Genomic DNA, 21,233 nt, shown 5'->3' with positions numbered 1-21,233 from the left:
AATCTAAACACAATACCCCATAATGACATCACAATACCCCATAATGACAAAACAAATACAGGTTTTAAAATTGTTTTATATTATTAATTACAAATAAAAAACTGAAATATCACATTTCCAGAAGTATTCAGACCCTTTACTCAGTACTTTCTAAAAGCACATTTAGCAGCAATAACAGCAGAGTCTTCTTGTGTATGACGCTACTACAATCTTGGCACGCTTGTATTTCAGGAGTTTCTCCCGTTCTTCTCTGCAGATCCTCTCAAGTTCTGTCAGTTTGGATGGGGAGCGTTGCTGAACAGCTATTTTCAGGTCTCTCCAGAGATGTTCGATTGGGTTCAAGTCCGGGCTCTGGTTGGTCCACTCAAGGACATTGAGACTTGTCCCGAGGCCACTCCTACGTTGTCTTGGCTGTGTGCTTAGGGTCGTTGTTCTGTTGGAAGGTGAACCTTTGCGCCAGTCAGGTCTTGAGCGCTCTGGAGCAGGTTTTCATCAAGAATCTCTCTGTACTTTGCTCCGTTAATCTTTCCCTCGATCCTGACAAGTCTCAGAGTCCCTGCCGTTGAAAAACATTCCCACAGCATGATACTGCCACCACCATGCTTCACCGTAGGGCTGGTATTGGCCAGGTGACAGTGCCTGGTTTCCTCCAGACGTGACACTTGGTAGTCAGGAGTTCAATCTTGGTTTCATCAGACCAGAGAATCTTGTTTCTCATGGTCTGAGAGTCTTTAGGTGCCTTTTGGCAAACTCCAAGCGGGCTGTCATGTGCCTTTTACTGAGGTGATGATTCCGTCTGACCACTCTACCATAAAGGCCTGATTGGTGGAGTGCTGGAGAGATGGCTGTCCTTCTGGAAGTTTCTCCCATCTCCACAGAGGAACTCTAGAGCTCTATCAGAGTGACCACCGGGTTCCTGGTCACCTGCCTGACCAAGGCCCTTCTCCCCTGATTGCTCAGTTTGGCCGGGTGGCCAGCTCTAGGAAGAGTCTTGGTGGTTCTAAACTTCTTCCATTTAAGAATGATGGAGGCCACTGTGTTCTTGGGGACCTTCAATGCTGCAGAAATGTTTTGGTACCCTTCCCCAGATCTGTGCCTCAACACAATCCTGTCTCTGAGCTCTATGGACAATTCCTTCAACATCATGGCTTAGTTTTTGCTCTGACATGCGCTGTCAACTGTGGGACCTTATATATACAGGTGTGTGCCTTTCCAAATCATGTCCAATCAATTGAATTGACCACAAGTGGACTCCAATCAAGTTGTAGAAACATCTCAAGGATGATCAATGGAAACAGGATGCACCTGAGCTGAATTTCGTGTCTCATAGCAAAGGGTCTGAATACTTATGTAAATACGGTATTTCCTTATTATATATCTTTTTACATTTGCTAAAATTTTGAAAAAATGGTTTCCTCTTCGTCATTATGGGGTATTGTGTGTAGATTGTTGACAATTGTTATTCATTGAATCCATTTTAGAATAAGGCTGTAACGTAACAAAATGTGGAAAAACTCAAGGGGTCTGGATAGTTTCCGCAGGCACTGTATATACACATCTCTGAAACTCCTGCTGACAGTTTAACCAGTGCTGACATTGAGGGTCGTAAAGTCAAATTCATGTACAGCACCTTCAAACAAATATCTATTTTAGTAAAACCACTTTGCCTCTGCGGTCATGAGTCAGGTTCTCCAAAAGAGAAGGGTGACAGTGACAATAATGTAAAGCAGTTCTCTGAAGACATTTTCAATTTTAGGGTCTACTACTTTACATCTCTGAAACTCCTTTTCACAGTTGTTCAGTCTGGATGTTAAGGGGCATGAAGTTAAAGTACTGTAGCTTCAATAGGTACAAACCAGTGGAGGCTGCTGAGGGAAGAACGGCTCATAACAATGTCTGGAACGGAGCGGATGGAATGGCATCAAACACAAGGAAACCATGTGTTTGATGTATTTGATACCATTCCACTGATTCCGCTCCAGCCATTAGCACGAGCCTGTCCTCCCCCACCAACCTCATTTCAGTTCTACCACTACGGCACAGATTCTCGGAAAGAAAAGGGCAACAATGAAAAGAGAGAACTTCTCTTGAGACATTTACTTCTTGTACTTCTCTCTCCCTCCAGGAACACTTGGGCTGCACTATGTGTGGGCTCTGGTCAAAAGCAGTGTACGACATAGGGAATAGGGTTCCATGGGTCTCTGGTCAAAAGTAGTGCACTATATAGGGAATAGTGTGCCATTCTGGGCGTATCCCTAGAGTTGGAAAAACGTTCCTCAGCTCTCCATCTACTTCCCGACAGTTTACAGTGATTATTAAATGGTTGGTGTATAGATAGATAGGAGACAGTTGGAAGGCTTGGAAGGAGTTGGAGAAGATAGGAAGGAGACAGTTGGAGGGCTTGGAGGGAGTTAGAGAAGATAGGAGACAGTTGGAAGGCTTGGAGGGAGTTGGAGAAGATAGGAGACAGTTGGAAGGCTTGGAGGGAGTTAGAGAAGATAGGAGACAGTTGGAAGGCTTGGAGGGAGTTGGAGAAGATAGGAGACAGTTGGAAGGCTTGGAGGGAGTTAGAGAAGATAGGAGACAGTTGGAAGGCTTGGAGGGAGTTAGAGAAGATAGGAGACAGTTGGAGGGCTTGGAGGGAGTTGGAGAAGATCGGAGACAGTTGGAAGGCTTGGAGGGAGTTGGAGAAGATAGGAGACAGTTGGAGGGCTTGGAGGGAGTTGGAGGAGATAGGAGACAGTTGGAAGGCTTGGAGGGAGTTAGAGAAGATAGGAGACAGTTGGAGGGCTTGGAGGGAGTTGGAGAAGATCGGAGACAGTTGGAAGGCTTGGAGGGAGTTGGAGAAGATAGGAGACAGTTGGAGGGCTTGGAGGGAGTTGGAGGAGATAGGAGACAGTTGGAGGGCTTGGAGGGAGTTGGAGAAGATAGGAGACAGTTGGAGGGCTTGGAGGGAGTTGGAGAAGATCGGAGACAGTTGGAGGGCTTGGAGGGAGTTGGAGAAGATCGGAGACAGTTGGAGGGTTTGGAGGGAGTTGGAGAAGATAGGAGACAGTTGGAGGGCTTGGAGGGAGTTGGAGAAGATCGGAGACAGTTGGAGGGCTTGGAGGGAGTTGGAGAAGATAGGAGACAGTTGGAGGGCTTGGAGGGAGTTGGAGAAGATCGGAGACAGTTGGAGGGCTTGGAGGAAGTTGGAGGAGATAGGAGACATTTGAAAGGCTTGGATGGAGTTTGAGGAGATAGGAGATATTTGGAGGGAATTTAAGGCGGGAGAGTTAGTCCACATATCAGAGGGCAGATACACAGACAGAGCAGGACTTAAGAAGGGAGAAAGCTGTGTGTGTGTGAAGAGAGAGAGAGACTGAGAGGAAATGAGAGAGACAGAGTGTGCATGTGTGTGTTCGTGTGTGCTAGGACTCCATCCACCCTCGCCCATCCAGCCTCACCCATCCATACTGACATGTGAAAGCCACGCCCCCACTAATTCACACCTCCAATATACTATCTTTATGACAGTACATGACATATCTCATAAGGCCTTATTTTGAGGCCTAGTTTTACCCTAATACAGTGGCCTGACACTCATCGTTTACAGGCCACATCAGGCCTGCAAGTCACATTATGTTCATGTAATTTCTATTGGAATCCAGCCAGAGTTAGGATATCCAACAAATGGAATTTTAATTTACCCACAACCTGAATTTAGAATGACTGTCTTCTTCTTCTTCTTTAGGATTTGGTTGGCGGATCGCATCTAACTTTTAGGTACATACACCGACACCTACCGTACCTGAGTGTGAGGCCAGTCACGGCCTACCTACATGAAATTCTCTTCATTAGTCATGTTCCTCTAGGATAGTGAAATATAGCCCTAGACACCAGCACCTACACTCATAAAAAATTAACCACCCCATTCCACAACTTTGACCCTATTGGCTCCTGCACCATGCCACCCTGCATTCCACTGCTGGCTTGCATCTGATGCTAAGCAGGGTTGGTCCTGGTCGGTCCCTGGATGGGAGACCAGATGGTGTTGGAGGGCCAGGTACTCTTTCCTCTGGTTTAAAAACAGATCCCAATGCCCCAGGGCAGTGATTGGGGACATTGCCCTGTGTGAGGTGCTGTCTTTCAGATGGTAGATTAAACAGGTGTCCTGACTCTCTGTGGTCACTAAAGATCCCATGGCACTGATTGTAAGAGTAAGGGTGTTAACCCCAGTGTCCTGGCTAAATTCCCAAGCTGGCCACCTAATCATCCCCAGCTTACAATTGGCTCATTCATTCCCCCTCCTCTCCCCTATAACTATTCCCCGAGTCTGTTGCGGTTAATGAGAATGTGTTCTCTGTCAACTTCCGACCCCCAGCACCCCTACAGTTAAACACACACAACTGTATCCAGCGAAACTAGACAATCCTCTGTCCCATGTTCTCCTGTATACTTCTCACACCATGGAATCTCCCTCCTACACACTGCTGTGACATGACCATAAACGTTGCACCTGAAACAGCTCAGTGGATTTGGCACAAAAGCTCTAACAGGATAAATGAAATAACCTTAACATGACGTTGTCTGGTAGAGACTCTGACTCAAAAGGACTGATAGTGACTCTGTTTCACCACGCTCCCCACCTGTTCTGTGATGCACCAAACAGCGGGTGTCACAAACATCAGGAATCTTCAACTTCAATTGCTCCATCTCCACACTTAGTGCTACCCCAGAAATCCCTCCTTTCAAATGGTGCTCTGTTCCTAAGAGCAATGCAATGAACAGATCTTGACCCAAGTTGTGTCGCACGGAGCGCCTGCACCATCTGGTCAGTAGAAACACAAACACATATCACAAGTCCACTACAGGTTACCTAGGTTACCGTCACTGATTCAACTGCAACCAAGTCCTATCTCATCCACCCTGAAACCTCAAATGGATCTTCCAAAAGGCAAGGGTCCACGTTCTCCAAAAATGTCACTCCTACTGGACCAGATCCTTCTTTATCATGTCCAAACTCAGCGGTTCAATTTCCTCCTGTAGCTCTTCCAAAAGTTCTGTGTGATCCTCCATATTCACTAAAAGAATATTCCACTTTTCTCCTGTTTTTCCCATCAGCCATCTTCTCCTTCAGCAGATCTTCCAGGTTTGTGCAGTCCCCCACTCCATACACATAATATGCTCCACTTTTTTCCGTCCGCCATCTTACCGCCAACCCTATTAGCCTGCAGAAACCTATTGGCACTGCTGGTTGCGAGACTGCCAAAATGTACAGAATGGCTGTCAAGAGACTACCTAAACCATTTAAACTGGAACAACCATTTCAGTAACGGGTGTATTTAGAGCACACATCTGCAGTAGAGCATGCTGGGAAATATGATAATGATGGGCGTGGTTTTAATGGTAATGTTTTACTCTGGTTATTAACACCATTGAGAGTTCATTTAACACCTGAATCAACAGCACTAGGTAACACTGGCCAATTTGCTTTATGCAATTTAATTTGACTCCTGGGTGTAATGGTCCCTGGAAATAGAGTTAGTGGTGTGTGTGTTTGTTTGTTTGTTTGTGTTTGTTTTCCTTCCTTATCAGGACCCCAATGTCCTAACAATTCACCCGAATATCCTGACAAGGTATGAAAACAATAACTTTAAAAAAAAGTCCTTCCTAATATTTAAAACAAATACAAAGATTTTGAAAGAAAAACAGAGAAAATCCTAAATGGAGTCGGAGAAAAACCCCGGTGCCATAATAGCTGCAGAATATGTAACTTCCTGCCACCCCTGTAAGAACAGCCAGTGGAACGACCAACCAGACCAATAACATTGTTACCTGTGTGTTTCTATTATTTTTCCTATTATTATCTTTCTGTGTCATCTTTGATTTGATATGTGTCTATATGTTTGCTTTGGAAATGTATGTGGTAACACTTTCCGTGCCAATAAAACCATTTGAATTGAATTGAGAGAGAGAGAGAGAGAGAGATATGAGTCTGGAATTAAGGTCGTTCGGACAAATTAAATGTTTGTGAAGTGGTCATCAGCCAGCCCAGTTCAGATCTTTTGCCAATTATTTGCATATCTGATATTTTCTCTCTCTCTCTCTCTCTCTCTTATATATATACATATACACACTGTATATATACACTGAACAAAAATATAAATGCAACATGTAAAGTGTTGGTCACATGTTTCATGAGCTGAAATAAAAGATCCAAGAACTGTTCCATAAGCACAAAAAGCTTATTTCTCACATTTTGTGTACAAATTTGTTTACATTCCTGTTAGTGAGCATTTCTCCTTTGCCAAGACAATCCCCCTGACAGGTGTGGCATATCAAGAAGCTGATTAAACAGCATGATCATTACTTTTTAGTTGTTTAGCAGACGCTCTTATCCAGAGCAACTTACAGTTGAGTGTATACATTTTCATACTGGTCCCCTTGGGAATCAAACCCACGACCCTGACGTTGAAAGCACCATGCTCTACCAACTGAGAAACATATGACCACAGGTGCACCTTGTGCTGGGGACAATAAAAGGCCACTCTAAAATGTGCAGTCTTGTCACCCAACACAATACCACAGAGTTTTGACAATGAACACAATTGCATTTTATCGATGGTAATTTGAATGCACAGAGATACCGTAACGAGATCCTGAGGCCCATTGTCGTGCCATTCATCTGCCGCCATAACCTCGTGTTTCAGCATGATAATGCATGACCCTGTGTCGCGAGGATCTGTACACAATTCCTGGAAGCTAAAAATGTCCCAGTTCTTCCATGGCCTGCATCACCAGACATGTCACCCATTGAACATGTTTGGAATGCTCTGGATCGACCTGTACGACAGCATGTTCCAGTTCTCGCCAATATCCAGAAACTTCTCACAGCCATTGAAGAGGACATTTCACAGGCCACAATCAACTGCCTGATCAACTCTATGCGAAGATGTGTCGTACTGCATGAGTCAAACTGTGGTCACACCAGATACTGACTGGTTTTTCTGATCCACGCCCCTACTTTTTTCTAAGATATCTGTGAACAACAGATTATTATCTGTATTTCCAGTCATGTGAAATCCATCGAGTTGGGCCTAATGAATCTATTTCAATTGACTGATATCCTTATATAAAATATAACTCTTTGAAATTGTTGCATGTTGCGTTTATAATATAAACGCAACATGCAACAATTTCAAAGGATATATACACTGAGTACACCAAACATTAGGAACACCTTCCACTGTTAGCTGGATGTCCTTTGGGTGGTGGACCATTCTTGATACACACCGTAAACTATTGAGTGTGAAAAACCCATCAGAGTTGAAGTTCTTGACACAAACCAGGAACCTACCACCATAACCCGTTCAAAGGCACTTACATTTTTTTGTCTTGCTCATTCACCCTCTGAATGACACACATACACAATCCATGTCTCAAGGCTTAAAAATCCTTCTTTAACCTGTCTCCTCCCCTTCATCTACACTGATTGAAGTGGATTTAACAAGCGACATCAACAAGGGATCATAGCTTTCACCTGGATTCACCTGGTCAGTGTGTCATGGAAAGAACAGGTGTTTTTATTGTTTTATCTCTCTCTCTCTCTCTCTCTCTCTCTCTCTCTCTCTCTCTCTCTCTCTCTGTCTCTCTCTCTCTCAGATGGCTTCATAGAGGAAGTAAGTATCATAGTTTGACAGCCTCTGGTACAGAACATGTAATACTGTGCTAAACAAAGCACATCCTGTAGATCTGTCAGACAACAAGTGTCTGTCCTGTATACATGTTAATAAGTCTCTAAATTAGAATAGAATACTCTCTACAGAATATAAAGGCTCTGTCTGTGTCTAAATTAGAATAGAATATTCTCTACAGAATATAAAGGCTCTGTCTGTATCTCTAAATTAGAATAGAATATTCTCTACAGAATATAAAGGCTCTGTCTGTATCTCTAAATTAGAATAGAATATTCTCTACAGAATATAAAGGCTCTGTCTGTATCTCTAAATTAGAATAGAATACTCTCTACAGAATATAAAGGCTCTGTCTGTATCTCTAAATTACAATAGAATATTCTCTACAGAATATAAAGGCTCTGTCTGTGTCTCTAAATTACAATAGAAGAATAGAATATAGAGTTTATTGTTCTCCTCCCAGGAGAAAATTATTGTACAGTGTTAGTTTCTCTGGCTTTGTACAGTGTTAGTTTCTCTGGCTTTGTACAGTGTTAGTTTCTCTGGCTTTGTACAGTGTTAGTTTCTCTGGCTTTGTGCAGTGTTAGTTTCTCTGGCTTTGTGCAGTGTTAGTTTCTCTGGCCTTGTACAGTGTTAGTTTCTCTGGCTTTGTGCAGTGTTAGTTTCTCTGGCTTTGTGCAGTGTTAGTTTCTCTGGCTTTGTGCAGTGTTAGTTTCTCTGGCCTTGTACAGTGTTAGTTTCTCTGGCTTTGTGCAGTGTTAGTTTCTCTGGCTTTGTGCAGTGTTAGTTTCTCTGGCTTTGTGCAGTGTTAGTTTCTCTGGCCTTGTACAGTGTTAGTTTCTCTGGCTTTGTGCAGTGTTAGTTTCTCTGGCTTTGTGCAGTGTTAGTTTCTCTGGCTTTGTGCAGTGTTAGTTTCTCTGGCCTTGTACAGTGTTAGTTTCTCTGGCTTTGTGCAGTGTTCGTTTCTCTGGCTTTGTCTCTATCAGTACCCGGGACTTGTTGTGTCATCTTGGCATTGGCTGTGTCTCTGGCTACATCCCAAATAGCACCATATTTCCTATGTAGGGCACTACTTTCAACCATGGCTTTATGGACTCTGGTCAAAAGTAGTGCACTATGTAGGGAACAGGGTGCCATTTGGGATACAGACTCTGTCTGTACCAGGGACTTGTTGTGTCTGTCTTGGCATACATGTAGGTTGTTTTCTGACTGTTTTCTGATGGTTTTCTGACCGTTTTTTGATGGTTTGTGTTCCGGCTGTATTCTGCCTGTGTTCTGACTGTTTTCACAGACAGGTTCTGGCTGTATTCTGGCTGTTTCAGAGACAGGTTCTGCCTGTGTTCTGACTGTTTTCACAGACAGGTTCTGGCTGTATTCTGGCTGTTTCAGAGACAGGTTCTGGTTGTATTCTGGCTGTTTCAGAGACAGGTTCTGGTTGTGTTCTGGCTGTTTCAGAGACAGGTTCTGGCTGTATTCTGGCTGTTTCAGAGACAGGTTCTGGTTGTATTCTGGCTGTTTCAGAGACAGGTTCTGGTTGTATTCTGGCTGTTTCAGAGACAGGTTCTGGTTGTGTTCTGGCTGTTTCAGAGACAGGTTCTGGCTGTATTCTGGCTGTTTCAGAGACAGGTTCTGGCTGTGTTCTGGCTGTTTCAGAGACAGGTTCTGGCTGTATTCTGGCTGTTTCAGAGACAGGTTCTGGTTGTGTTCTGGCTGTTTCAGAGACAGGTTCTGGCTGTATTCTGGCTGTTTCAGAGACAGGTTCTGGTTGTGTTCTGGCTGTTTCAGAGACAGGTTCTGGCTGTATTCTGGCTGTTTCAGAGACAGGTTCTGGCTGTATTCTGGCTGTTTCAGAGACAGGTTCTGGTTGTATTCTGGCTGTTTCAGAGACAGGTTCTGGCTGTGTTCTGGCTGTTTCACAGACAGGTTCTGGTTGTAGATGAACTGGCAGATTATAGAATGTGATAATGATATTCAAGCTCACAGGTCCATAAGCACAGCTGATGCAAATCTGACGACTGGTAATCACTGCCAATGTGATGGCGCTTCTACTGTGCTCAGACATGGGCCGGGCTAAACACACACACACACACACACACACACACACACACACACACACACACACACACACACACACACACACACACACACACACACACACACACACTCTCTCTCTCTCTCTCTCTCTCTCTCTCGTAGGGGATGACTGTCCTCCTACAGTATCCTGCTGATGCTACAGCCTTTCTGCCCAGAAGCCAAGCCCTTGCTGACCCACAGTAAAACAACCAGGCACACACATACATATGCGCACACGCACGCAAATTACACAGAGGGGTGGCAAACCCCTTCTACAACAATACAGGCACAAAGAATATATATTGATGAATGTATTATGTAAAGTGACTTTGGATGTTTTGGAAAGTTATTTCGTATGAATAAAACATTTTTTGTGTCAAATGTAATATTAAGATTAGAATCCATATTCAGAACAGCAATACAGAAACACAGAAAATACAGAATAATCAAGAAGCCAATTGAAATTTAGAGGCCCTGAGCCACTTAATCTGAGCAATTCTTACCTGCTGACCACACTGCTCGCAGATACCCACGTGCCATCTCCTCATTGGTTATACCCACGTGGGTGATTAAAAGATGAACTGAGGTCGGTTGGTTGCCATGGTAACTATGAAAGTAAGATGCCAATCACCATATAAAGTCCAAAGAAGAAAAAGCCTGGAAGGAAGAGAGATGACTAGAAACGATTCGGTTGGCCGTTTTATGTGTGGATTAATTGTCAGAGTAGAGGACCTTGTGCATTTCAGGTAAAATAACAACTCAATGTTTATATCCCAGGACAAATTAGCTCGCAACAGCAAGCTAGCTAAATAGGACAAATTAACTAGCAACTGCAAGCTAGCTAGCTAAATTGCCATAAATGTTTAATGCTTTTCGACCCGTCCCCAAATTAATATAATTGGTTCAGAGTTTGTTTTGATATTTCAACCTGCGTGTTGTGATCGCGTTTGGTGTGGGGGACAAAATCAATTTGCGTGCGTCTGGGCATGGTGTTAGATTAAAACATAGAAGATATACATTGAATTGGTTAAAATATATTGAATCCATGATGGTCCCATTATAACACATCAGTCTGTCTCAGTGTAACAGTCCCATTATAACACATCAGTCTGTCTCAGTGTAACAGTGGGATGGTCCCATTAGAACACATCAGTCTGTCTCAGTGTAACAGTGGGATGGTCCCATTAGAACACATCAGTCTGTCTCAGTGTAACAGTACGATGGACCCATTATAACACATCAGTCTGTCTCAGTGTAACAGTACGATGGTCCCATTATAACACATCAGTCTGTCTCAGTGTAACAGTGCGATGGTCCCATTATAACACATCAGTCTGTCTCAGTGTAACAGTGCGATGGTCCCATTATAACACATCAGTCTGTCTCAGTGTAACAGTACGATGGTCCCATTATAACACATCAGTCTGTCTCAGTGTAACAGTGGGATGGTCCCATTAGAACACATCAGTCTGTCTCAGTGTAACAGTGGGATGGTCCCATTATAACACATCAGTCTGTCTCAGTGTAACAGTACGATGGTCCCATTATAACACATCAGTCTGTCTCAGTGTAACAGTGGGTCCCATTATAACACATCAGTCTGTCTCAGTGTAACAGTGGGATGGTCCCATTATAACACATCAGTCTGTCTCAGTGTAACAGTACGATGGTCCCATTATAACACATCAGTCTGTCTCAGTGTAACAGTCCCATTATAACACATCAGTCTGTCTCAGTGTAACAGTGGGATGGTCCCATTATAACACATCAGTCTGTCTCAGTGTAACAGTACGATGGTCCCATTAGAACACATCAGTCTGTCTCAGTGTAACAGTACGATGGTCCCATTATAACACATCAGTCTGTCTCAGTGTAACAGTGGGATGGTCCCATTATAACACATCAGTCTGTCTCAGTGTAACAGTGGGATGGTCCCATTATAACACATCAGTCTGTCTCAGTGTAACAGTACGATGGTCCCATTATAACACATCAGTCTGTCTCAGTGTAACAGTGGGATGGTCCCATTAGAACACATCAGTCTGTCTCAGTGTAACAGTCCCATTATAACACATCAGTCTGTCTCAGTGTAACAGTGGGATGGTCCCATTAGAACACATCAGTCTGTCTCAGTGTAACAGTGCGATGGTCCCATTATAACACATCAGTCTGTCTCAGTGTAACAGTGGGATGGTCCCATTATAACACATCAGTCTGTCTCAGTGTAACAGTACGATGGTTCCATTATAACACATCAGTCTGTCTCAGTGTAACAGTGGGATGGTCCCATTATAACACATCAGTCTGTCTCAGTGTAACAGTACGATGTCCCATTATAACACATCAGTCTGTCTCAGTGTAACAGTGCGATGGTTCCATTATAACACATCAGTCTGTCTCAGTGTAACAGTGCGATGGTCCCATTATAACACATCAGTCTGTCTCAGTGTAACAGTGGGATGGTCCCATTATAACACATCAGTCTGTCTCAGTGTAACAGTACGATGGTCCCATTATAACACATCAGTCTGTCTCAGTGTAACAGTGCGATGGTCCCATTATAACACATCAGTCTGTCTCAGTGTAACAGTGGGATGGTCCCATTATAACACATCAGTCTGTCTCAGTGTAACAGTACGATGGTCCCATTATAACACATCAGTCTGTCTCAGTGTAACAGTCCCATTATAACACATCAGTCTGTCTCAGTGTAACAGTCCCATTATAACACATCAGTCTGTCTCAGTGTAACAGTACGATGGTCCCATTATAACACATCAGTCTGTCTCAGTGTAACAGTGGGATGGTCCCATTATAACACATCAGTCTGTCTCAGTGTAACAGTGGGATGGTCCCATTATAACACATCAGTCTGTCTCAGTGTAACAGTACGATGGTCCCATTATAACACATCAGTCTGTCTCAGTGTAACAGTGGGATGGTCCCATTATAACACATCAGTCTGTCTCAGTGTAACAGTACGATGGTCCCATTAGAACACATCAGTCTGTCTCAGTGTAACAGTACGATGGTCCCATTATAACACATCAGTCTGTCTCAGTGTAACAGTGGGATGGTCCCATTATAACACATCAGTCTGTCTCAGTGTAACAGTGGGTTGGTCCCATTATAACACATCAGTCTGTCTCAGTGTAACAGTACGATGGTCCCATTATAACACATCAGTCTGTCTCAGTGTAACAGTGGGATGGTCCCATTATAACACATCAGTCTGTCTCAGTGTAACAGTCCCATTATAACACATCAGTCTGTCTCAGTGTAACAGTACGATGGTTCCATTATAACACATCAGTCTGTCTCAGTGTAACAGTGCGATGGTCCCATTATAACACATCAGTCTGTCTCAGTGTAACAGTGGGATGGTCCCATTATAACACATCAGTCTGTCTCAGTGTAACAGTGCGATGGTCCCATTATAACACATCAGTCTGTCTCAGTGTAACAGTGGGATGGTCCCATTATAACACATCAGTCTGTCTCAGTGTAACAGTCCCATTATAACACATCAGTCTGTCTCAATGTAACAGTGGGATGGTCCCATTATAACACATCAGTCTGTCTCAGTGTAACAGTGCGATGGTCCCATTATAACACATCAGTCTGTCTCAGTGTAACAGTGTGTCCCATTATAACACATCAGTCTGTCTCAGTGTAACAGTGGGATGGTCCCATTAGAACACATCAGTCTGTCTCAGTGTAACAGTGGGATGGTCCCATTATAACACATCAGTCTGTCTCAGTGTAACAGTACGATGGTCCCATTATAACACATCAGTCTGTCTCAGTGTAACAGTGGGATGGTCCCATTATAACACATCAGTCTGTCTCAGTGTAACAGTACGATGGTTCCATTATAACACATCAGTCTGTCTCAGTGTAACAGTGGGATGGTCCCATTATAACACATCAGTCTGTCTCAGTGTAACAGTGGGATGGTCCCATTATAACACATCAGTCTGTCTCAGTGTAACAGTACGATGGTCCCATTATAACACATCAGTCTGTCTCAGTGTAACAGTGGGATGGTCCCATTATAACACATCAGTCTGTCTCAGTGTAACAGTACGATGGTTCCATTATAACACATCAGTCTGTCTCAGTGTAACAGTGGGATGGTCCCATTATAACACATCAGTCTGTCTCAGTGTAACAGTACGATGGTCCTATTATAACACATCAGTCTGTCTCAGTGTAACAGTGGGATGGTCCCATTATAACACATCAGTCTGTCTCAGTGTAACAGTACGATGGTTCCATTATAACACAGTCTGTCTCAGTGTAACAGTGGGATGGTCCCATTATAACACATCAGTCTGTCTCAGTGTAACAGTACGATGGTCCCATTATAACACATCAGTCTGTCTCAGTGTAACAGTACGATGGTTCCATTATAACACATCAGTCTGTCTCAGTGTAACAGTGGGATGGTCCCATTATAACACATCAGTCTGTCTCAGTGTAACAGTGGGATGGTCCCATTATAACACATCAGTCTGTCTCAGTGTAACAGTACGATGGTCCCATTATAACACATCAGTCTGTCTCAGTGTAACAGTGGGATGGTCCCATTATAACACATCAGTCTGTCTCAGTGTAACAGTGGGATGGTCCCATTATAACACATCAGTCTGTCTCAGTGTAACAGTGGGATGGTTCCATTATAACACATCAGTCTGTCTCAGTGTAACAGTACGATGGTTCCATTATAACACATCAGTCTGTCTCAGTGTAACAGTGGGATGGTCCCATTATAACACATCAGTCTGTCTCAGTGTAACAGTACGATGGTCCCATTATAACACATCAGTCTGTCTCAGTGTAACAGTGGGATGGTCCCATTATAACACATCAGTCTGTCTCAGTGTAACAGTACGATGGTCCCATTATAACACATCAGTCTGTCTCAGTGTAACAGTGCGATGGTCCCATTATAACACATCAGTCTGTCTCAGTGTAACAGTCCCATTATAACACATCAGTCTGTCTCAGTGTAACAGTGGGATGGTCCCATTATAACACATCAGTCTGTCTCAGTGTAACAGTACGATGGTCCCATTATAACACATCAGTCTGTCTCAGTGTAACAGTGGGATGGTCCCATTATAACACATCAGTCTGTCTCAGTGTAACAGTACGATGGTCCCATTATAACACATCAGTCTGTCTCAGTGTAACAGTGGGATGGTCCCATTATAACACATCAGTCTGTCTCAGTGTAACAGTACGATGGTTCCATTATAACACATCAGTCTGTCTCAGTGTAACAGTGGGATGGTCCCATTATAACACATCAGTCTGTCTCAGTGTAACAGTACGATGGTCCCATTATAACACATCAGTCTGTCTCAGTGTAACAGTGGGATGGTCCCATTATAACACATCAGTCTGTCTCAGTGTAACAGTACGATGGTCCCATTATAACACATCAGTCTGTCTCAGTGTAACAGTGGGATGGTCCCATTATAACACATCAGTCTGTCTCAATGTAACAGTCCCATTATAACACATCAGTCTGTCTCAGTGTAACAGTACGATGGTCCCATTATAACACATCAGTCTGTCTCAGTGTAACAGTGTAACAGTCCCATTATAACACATCAGTCTGTCTCAGTGTAACAGTGGGATGGACCCATTATAACACATCAGTCTGTCTCAGTGTAACAGTACGATGGTCCCATTATAACACATCAGTCTGTCTCAGTGTAACAGTACGATGGTTCCATTATAACACATCAGTCTGTCTCAGTGTAACAGTGGAATGGTTCCATTATAACACATCAGTCTGTCTCAGTGTAACAGTACGATGGTTCCATTATAACACATCAGTCTGTCTCAGTGTAACAGTGGGATGGTCCCATTATAACACATCAGTCTGTCTCAGTGTAACAGTACGATGGTCCCATTATAACATATCAGTCTGTCTCAGTGTAACAGTACGATGGTTCCATTATAACACATCAGTCTGTCTCAGTGTAACAGTGGAATGGTTCCATTATAACACATCAGTCTGTCTCAGTGTAACAGTACGATGGTTCCATTATAACACATCAGTCTGTCTCAGTGTAACAGTTCCCATTATAACACATCAGTCTGTCTCAGTGTAACAGTACGATGGTCCCATTATAACACATCAGTCTGTCTCAGTGTAACAGTGGGATGGTCCCATTATAACACATCAGTCTGTCTCAGTGTAACAGTACGATGGTCCCATTATAACACATCAGTCTGTCTCAGTGTAACAGTGGGATGGTCCCATTATAACACATCAGTCTGTCTCAATGTAACAGTCCCATTATAACACATCAGTCTGTCTCAGTGTAACAGTGGGATGGACCCATTATAACACATCAGTCTGTCTCAGTGTAACAGTGCGATGGTCCCATTATAACACATCAGTCTGTCTCAGTGTAACAGTGGGATGGACCCATTATAACACATCAGTCTGTCTCAGTGTAACAGTACGATGGTCCCATTATAACACATCAGTCTGTCTCAGTGTAACAGTACGATGGTCCCATTATAACACATCAGTCTGTCTCAGTGTAACAGTACGATGGTCCCATTATAACACATCAGTCTGTCTCAGTGTAACAGTACGATGGTCCCATTATAACACATCAGTCTGTCTCAATGTAACAGTGGGATGGTCCCATTATAACACATCAGTCTGTCTCAATGTAACAGTCCCATTATAACACATCAGTCTGTCTCAGTGTAACAGTGGGATGGACCCATTATAACACATCAGTCTGTCTCAGTGTAACAGTCCCATTATAACACATCAGTCTGTCTCAGTGTAACAGTGGGATGGTCCCATTAGAACACATCAGTCTGTCTCAGTGTAACAGTGGGATGGTCCCATTATAACACATCAGTCTGTCTCAATGTAACAGTCCCATTATAACACATCAGTCTGTCTCAGTGTAACAGTGGGATGGACCCATTATAACACATCAGTCTGTCTCAGTGTAACAGTGGGATGGTCCCATTATAACACATCAGTCTGTCTCAGTGTAACAGTGTAACAGTCCCATTATAACACATCAGTCTGTCTCAGTGTAACAGTGGGATGGTCCCATTATAACACATCAGTCTGTCTCAGTGTAACAGTGTGATGGTCCCATTATAACACATCAGTCTGTCTCAGTGTAACAGTACGATGGACCCATTATAACACATCAGTCTGTCTCAGTGTAACAGTACGATGGTCCCATTAGAACACATCAGTCTGTCTCAGTGTAACAGTCCCATTATAACACATCAGTCTGTCTCAGTGTAACAGTCCCATTATAACACATCAGTCTGTCTCAGTGTAACAGTACGATGGTCCTATTATAACACATCAGTCTGTCTCAGTGTAACAGTGGGATGGTCCCATTATAACACATCAGTCTGTCTCAATGTAACAGTGGGATGGTCCCATTAGAACACTAGATAATAACTGGAAGCTTAACAAGCTGGCTGATAAGTGGCTGTTGGCATCTTCTCTGACACATGTGTCTTATTCAGTTCTAAATGAGCCAATACGGGTGGATTTCTCCTCATTATACCATTATGACTCACCATTCATCTGAATAAAGAGGAGACAGGCGAGAGACGAGCTAATTGATTTGACTAGTTTGATGACTAATTAGTGTTTGTGTCAGGATGTATTAGTAATGTATTAAAGCTAAAGGGGTTTATTGTGTGTGGGTGTGGGTGTGGGTGTGTGTGTGTGTGTGTGTGGGTGTGGGTGTGTGTGTGTGTGTGTGTGTGTGTGTGTGTGTGTGTGTGTGTGCGGGTTGCGGGTGATAATAATTACCTGTGGTTAATATCCTCTTGATCTCATGGTTAGGTATAAAGGTATTTATTAGGATCCCCATTAGCTATTACAAAAGCAGCAGCTACTCTTCCTGGGCTCCACACTAAACATGAAACATGACATAATACAGAACATTAATAGACAAGAGCAGATGAAGTACAGAACTACATCTTTAAAAAAGGCACACGTAGTCTACATATCAATACATACAAACAAACTATCTAGGTCAAATAGGAGAGAGGCGTTGTGCTGTGAGGTGTTGCTTTATCTGTTTTCTGAAAGCAGGTTTGCTGTTTATTTGAGCAATGTGAGATGGAACGGAGTTCCATGCAATAAGGGCTCTATATAATACTTTCTTGAATTTGTTCTCGATTTGGGGACTGTGAAAAGACAGTTTACATGATGATGGTTTTCGATAGGCTACCTCTTATCCAGCACATGCAATCTCCCGATAGGATGAGTAATGTGTGTGTGTGTGTGTGTGTGTGTGTGTGTGTGTGTGTGTGTGTGTGTGTGTGTGTGTGTGTGTGTGTGTGTGTGTGTGTGTGTGTGTGTGTGTGTGTGTGTGTGTGTGTGTGTGTGTGTGTGAGGTGTGTGTGTGTGTGTTCATGTTTGTAATCTCTCGATAGGAAGAGTGGTGTGTGTGTGTGTGTGTGTGTGTGAGGTGTGTGTGTGTGTTCATGTTTGTAATCTCTCGATAGGAAGAGCGATGTGTGAGGTGTGTGTGTGTGTGTGTTCATGTTTGTAATCTCTCGATAGGAAGAGCGGTGTGTGTGTGTGTGTGTGTGTGTGTGTGTGTGTGTGTGTGTGTGTGTGTGTGTGAGGTGTGTGTGTGTGTTCATGTTTGTAATCTCTCGATAGGAAGAGCGATGTGTGAGGTGTGTGTGTGTTCATGTTTGTAATCTCTCGATAGGAAGAGCGATGTGTGAGGTGTGTGTGTGTGTTCATGTTTGTAATCTCTCGATAGGAAGAGCGATGTGTGAGGTGTGAGTGTGTGTGTGTGTGTGTGTGTTCATGTTTGTAATCTCTCGATAGGAAGAGTGATGTGTGAGTTGATTAAAGGGGTGTTTCTGAAAACGTCAGTTAATCATCGGAGCATGAGTGACGAACATCCTGTAACCACGGGATACAGAGAGCCTTCTAAGCATCCAGAGAAAGACTGAGGAACAGTACAAAGAAAATAGGACTTTAATTAAGACTCTTCTATTGATTATGACAATAAAACACCTTGAGTCACTCCTGCTTTTGAAAACGTGCTATCTGATTGAAACCAAAATAGTTTTTCTAAACATTCAGGAACTCTGAAGATAGGAAACGGATATAAATTCACGGACAGCCTAATCTTAGGCCAACTTTTGATATTGTCACTGGTTCACATCTTGATGTTAACAATATAATTGTAAACTATTCAATACACATTTAAGAGTTGTAACAAGATAGAAATAGTGATTCCTTCCATAAGGAATAATGCTTTGTACCTTAGTTCTTCAAGAGCCAAATCTTTACTTATAAAACAGTGTCCTCTAGTGTTGAAATAGAGACATGACAAGTGTGACAGCTATCATACAGTCAATTTAACTGCCTGTCTTACCAAAGATTTGACTAATTATTACAAAGAGATCATACATACAAATTGTTATTAGGGCCAAATATATTCCAAAGATCCATAGCTTCAGACAACATTTTGTTCAACTTACCAACTCTGAATAGGTGAGCAATTAAAACAAATATAATCCATTTGTACACTTGGAATTGATTTCCAACAGTAATCATCAGTTCAGAATCCAGAATATGTAACTGGTCCAGGCTGTTCTAACATTTCAGATCATTGGAAGGCCAGACGCACCGTGCCTCAGTCTCTCCATGGGGACTACAGTGACCTCTGTCGAGTCCTGGGGAGAAAGCAGCCAGTGAAGACTGAAGACTGAATTCAATCAATAGACCAGCCTCAAATGACACCATATTCCCTATATAGCACACCTCCTTTCACCAGAGACACATCCTAGCCTGACTGCCATTTAACGTCATTTCAAAACGGGTTGAATTGACATCATTACAACCATGATTTTAATACAGTGCAAGGACTCCGATGTTTGTCGAAGACTTTAGAGTTCAGACTTTAGAGTTTAGAGTTTAGAGTTCAGAGTTTAGACTTCAGAGTTTGGACTTCAGAGTTTGGACTTTAGAGTTCAGAGTTTTGACTTTAGCCTTTAGAATTTAGAGTTTGGGAGGTATTGTATTGAAGCAATAGAATCCAAACTGAAATGCTCAGTTTCACCACTCAGGGTTGGGGAGTTGGGGATGACATGTAACTGATTACAAAAAACTGTAACTGTAATCTGCTATGTTACTAGCTAAAATATTGTAATCAGATTACAGATACTTTTGAAAAATGCTATGATTACCTCTTGGAATAATTTTAAATTCAGAAAGGATGTTTTGTGAAAAAATACATTATGCCAACTTTCTGTTTTTTTCAATGACATTCAATTCAGCTTTGAAAGAAAGTGCTAGTTTAAGTTTGCTCCACCTGAGTGAGTCTGACACCAAGTCAGAGACTACTATATGACACACCAAATGCATTTGATTGGAGAGTTGGGAACCACTGGAGGACTGGAGTTGGGAACCACTGTTGGGGGAACTGGAGGACTGGAGTTGGGAACCAGTGTTGGGGGAACTGGAGGACTGGAGTTGGGAACCAGTCCTCCAGTTGACTGGAGTTGGGAACCATTGTTGGGGTACTGGAGGACTGGAGTTGGGAACCACTATTGGGGGTACTGGAGGACTGGAGTTGGGAACCAGTGTTGGGGATACTGGAGGACTGGAGTTGGGAACCATTGTTGGGCTACTGGAGGACTGGAGTTGGGAACCACTGTTGGGGGTACTGGAGGACTGGAGTTGGGAACCAGTGTTGGGGATACTGGAGGACTGGAGTTGGGAACCATTGTTGGGCTACTGGAGGACTGGAGTTGGGAACCACTATTGGGGGTACTGGAGGACTGGAGTTGGGAACCACTATTGGGGGTACTGGAGGACTGGAGTTGGGAACCACTGTTGGGGTACTGGAGGACTGGAGTTGGGAACCAGTGTTGGGGTACTGGAGGACTGGAGTTGGGAACCAGTGTTGGGGATACTGGAGGACTGGAGTTGGGAACCAGTGGTGTAGCCTACGGGCGATACGGATATCGCTCAGGTCTTTTATTGAAAGCTACATAGCAATGATGTGAATCACACTGCTGCTCTCTCAATGATGTGAATCACACTGCTGCTCTCTCAATGATGTGAATCACACTGCTGCTCTCTCAATGATGTGAATCACACTGCTGCTCTCTCAATGATGTGAATCACACTGCTGCTCTCTCAATGATGTGAATCACACTGCTGCTCTCTCAATTACATTGACATTTTAGTAATTTAGCAGACGCTCTTATCCAGAGCAACTTACAGTACAGAATGCATACATTTCATACATTTTTTTTCTCCGTACTGGTCCCCCGTGGGAATCGAACCCACAACCCTGGCGTTGTAAACACCATGCTCTACCAACTGAGCCACCCAGGACCAGCAGTGTGAATTACACTGCTGCTCTCTCAATTATTGTGGTTGTTGGAGATGGCTGTTCACATATGAATATTTTAACCCAATAATGGTTGAATTGAAGA

General features: G+C 43.2%; 1 protein-coding gene and 1 non-coding gene across 3 annotated transcripts in view; both read right to left on the bottom strand.

Annotated features, from left to right (window-relative positions):
• The window catches only part of asic1b (acid-sensing (proton-gated) ion channel 1b), a 383,533-nt gene that overhangs the window by 88,227 nt on the left and 274,073 nt on the right, over window positions 1–21,233 (bottom strand). The window lies entirely within an intron of this gene.
• trnav-uac (transfer RNA valine (anticodon UAC)) lies at window positions 21,059–21,134 on the bottom strand. Its single transcript has one exon. It is a non-coding gene; the product is annotated as a tRNA-Val (tRNA).

This window comes from Salmo salar, chromosome ssa22 (assembly GCF_905237065.1).
Source record: "Salmo salar chromosome ssa22, Ssal_v3.1, whole genome shotgun sequence".
In the NCBI taxonomy this organism is placed as follows: Eukaryota; Metazoa; Chordata; class Actinopteri; order Salmoniformes; family Salmonidae; genus Salmo; species Salmo salar.
The sequence above is the reverse complement of the archived record's forward strand: the minus strand, read 5'-3'. Positions and strand labels throughout refer to the sequence as shown.